This window comes from Cryptomeria japonica, chromosome 4 (genome assembly GCF_030272615.1).
Source record: "Cryptomeria japonica chromosome 4, Sugi_1.0, whole genome shotgun sequence".
NCBI classification, from domain to species: domain Eukaryota; kingdom Viridiplantae; phylum Streptophyta; class Pinopsida; order Cupressales; family Cupressaceae; genus Cryptomeria; species Cryptomeria japonica.
This window is the reverse complement of record NC_081408.1, coordinates 168,531,366-168,535,202: the sequence shown is the minus strand read 5'-3', so window position 1 is coordinate 168,535,202 and position 3,837 is coordinate 168,531,366.

Genomic DNA, 3,837 nt, shown 5'->3' with positions numbered 1-3,837 from the left:
GATACACTTGAGAGAGGAGGAGAGTGAGATGGAGAGATAGAGGCTGAGAGGGAGAGAGACTTAAGAGAGAAAGAATGGGAGATAAAGAGAGAGGGAAAGAGAGTTAGACAGAGAAGGACAAAGAGGGAGGGAGGGAGGGAGGGAATGGGAAAAAGAGAGGGAAAAAGAGTTAGAGGGAAAGAGAGATAAATAATGGAAGAGAGAGACACTTGAGAGAGAAGAGAGAGATAAAGAGATAAAGGATAAGAGGGAGAGATACTTGAGAGAGAGGGAGAGAGACTTTAGAGAAAGAGAAAGGGAGCAAGAGGGAGAGATCAAAAGAGAGATAAAGGGAAAGAAATACATAGGAAGAGAGAGGAAGAGAAAGGGAGGGGGGTAGAGGGAGATAATGGGAGAGAGAGGAAGAGAAAGGGAGGGGGGAGGGGGATAAAATGGGAGAGAGAGAGACATCTAAGAGATGGGGAGAGTGTGAGAGATAGAATACTTGAGAGAGAGAGAGAGAGAGACGCCAAGTTAAATAGGGAAAGAGAGGGATAAACCAAAGAGAGAGTGGGTGAGGGAGATGGGAATGAGAGGGAGATATATCTAAGAGAGGGAGAGACCTAAGAGAGAGAGAGAGAGGGGAGGAATTCAAGGAAGAGACCAAAGAGATAATGCTGATACAAGCATGTTGACTATTAAAATTTTACTATGTTGAAATTTATATGAATACTCTAAAAACTAGAAATTTCATTATAACTTCTAGAGATTTGGAACCGCTCTCAAACATCCTAACAATATATACATAAAATATAGCTTAAAGTATAAGTCATATTTCTTATACTTAAATGTTATATTTTATGTATATATTTAGAGAGAGAGAATACTTTGTGCTTTCTAAGATGAAAAATTGCTATGAAATACATTTGGTGTGAACCTTATATGGCGCACACCAAATGGTTTTTGGATTTTTTTTCAATTGATGCACACCAAATTTGGCATGCGCAAAACTTGTTGCCTTGGAAAACACCAAGCCAAAGGTTTGGATTTGCCTTGGGCATCAAACCCTAATGTTTGGACACCCTTGTTAGGCCTAAGATGTGTTTTCCAACAAATATTAAAAAATTTCTCTTTTTTGTTTGTGCTCTCTATCAAGTTTGCACGTGTTTCAATGCAATAAAGAAAATCATATAATCATCAAGCTCTCTCTTAGCTATCTAATCATATAATTCCTTTCAAATTTTGATAATGTTAAGGTATTCATCCATAATTTATTTTGGTACTGTGTTTGTTTTTCGTCAAAAAACATGTCGTATTCCAGCCATAGATTTTTACCCATTTATCGAATTTTGAAACAAATTGCTTTCTTAGAAACTAGACTCCATTCTACATAATTTAAAATTAAAAAAAACTGATTTTTGATTAGTTTTCAAAAAAAATTGGGTGGAGCATGCTCAAATTTCTATTTTTTAGGATGTGTCCGCTTTGGAAATTCGTAAAAATTCAAATATTCATAAAAAATTAGCCAAAAAATATGACATAAACTTCAATCTATTATCTACTTTCTCACTAGAGCGATTTGCAAAATTCTAAAAAATAGTTGACATTTTGGAGGCACCACATTTATGCTATGTTATGTTTTTTTTCTAAAAAAACAAGACCAATAAATATGGTGCCCCTTTTTGAAACCCTTAATCTCTACCGTTTTCAAAAGAAATTAGTATTTTAGAAAGTATATTTATAGCACTTCAACTTTTATTCTTGTTGCATCTTCAATTTCTTGTCAAAGTTCAAACTTTACTAAAAAAAATTTTAAAAGTGGCATCTTAAGGCACATTTTTGGTCCCCCATCTTTGTGCACTTACCCACATAATTAACCATTTTTAGGTTGGCCAAAAAAAAATATTTTTCACCAAACATGTAATAGGTCCAATTAGCTCATGCATGCTACAAAAAACAAAGGAACATCCCACACACTTCACAAGGTAGCTTAAGTTGGTCCCAAATGTTGTTCATGCACAATCTTGATTGACACACACCCTACAACTCATCTAAAAGCCATCCATATAAAAGGTGTAATAGTTTTGGCCTCAAGAAGCTTGTATGCACTATTCTACACAAGGGAACACATATTGAAGATCCTATTTGGAGACCTATCTAGTACCAAGGAACATCCAACCAAGTAATCTCCAGCTATGAACAAATCAAAATATTGCCATATCACACTAAAACATGAACCAAGACAACCAACAACATAGTACCAAAACTAACAAAAAAAAACATTACATTTTGTTGCACCGTAATTCCAAAAACTATGGATATTGATGAAGAATGTGTAGACATAATCTCTTTTTAAACAATAGGGCATAGCTCACATGCATGAAGAAATTTGGATCTCAATAGGTTACTAGACCAATCTCACTATCTAAGTAAGTTGCCTCAATCGTTCTAGATCATACTTTTGAAACACTTCCACCAACATGAATAGATGCACAATGATATTACATACATACCCCCAACTGATTTCATGATCACATCTTGATCCATAGTATTGTCGCACCTCACAATTCTCTAACATAACAAGGTAGTAATAAACTTTCTTCAACCTTTTGGATGTCACACAAGTAAGAAACATTTCTGACAGCATATGTCCAACAATCTCCCTTAGTGATAACATCCTTTGACATCAATGAAAATATATGTCCAATACATAGGCTATCTTCCAAGTTCACAAATTCAATTGTTATAATTTATTTTGGAGTTAGGATAAATATTGGTGTATTTAGGAAGTTGGCTTAGTCAAAATGAATTTTAGTATGGGCCAATTGAATATTTTAATAATGTTGAAGGGCTTCTTTCTTACCTCTTTATCCAATAATGAAGATTGTGTAAAAAGTATCTTGAATAGCCTATAGTTTCTCAACAAGGGTGGATTGTTCCTAATAAATGATTGTTAGAATTTGGTATTCAGAAATAATGCGTCAACAAGTTTCCTATTTCGGTAAGGATTTCGAGGCTATAATTAGAATATTAAGAAGAGGCCTCGATGGGAATCGCTAACTCTTTTGGTTAGCTTATGGCAATGGATGCACTCACCAAGTACCTAACATCTTACATTTCTCAATATCACCCTTTTTGTCACCAAATTTAAAGGCCATGAAGAGTGTTTCATCATTTGAATCACCATGATCCTAATCTTCTAAAAAAAAAGTTTCTCTCCTCAAAATAAAGACTTCTTTTCAACTTCTCTTTTATTGCTACCTTCTGATTCTCTAAAAGTACACTTATAGGAAAAATGACGAATTCTTCTACAATTTAAGCATTTGAAAGGCAACTTACCTATGTACTTGTCAGGGCCCTTCTTTAGTCTTCTCACAAAGTTTACTTCTACTTCATGAAAATTGTCATACTAATCAACAACATCATCTTCTACCTTCTTACTTACTCTAAGTGTAAATTCTTGATGAAATAGCTCTGATTCCAAGAAAACAACTAAAATGAGGGGGTGAATCAGTTGTCTCAAAAACTCACATAAATTAAACTTAATCTTAGATTTGATTAATAACCATGAAAGCATAAATCAACAACACAACATGAACTCACATAACACCAAGTTTTTGATGTGGAAAACCCGGTCAAGGGAAAACCATGGTGGGAACCTACCCACAATATGATGATACTCTATTAGAAGTATATGAAATATTACAATTGGGAATGCACATGCATTCAAAAACACTACCTAGATCTCACTGCTCAAAACCAAAAAAAGGCTACAACCTAGGGAAGACTCACTATCTTACAAACAGATTCGGAAAAACATCTGAAAGATCATGAACTAATAAAATAGAATCTCTTAAT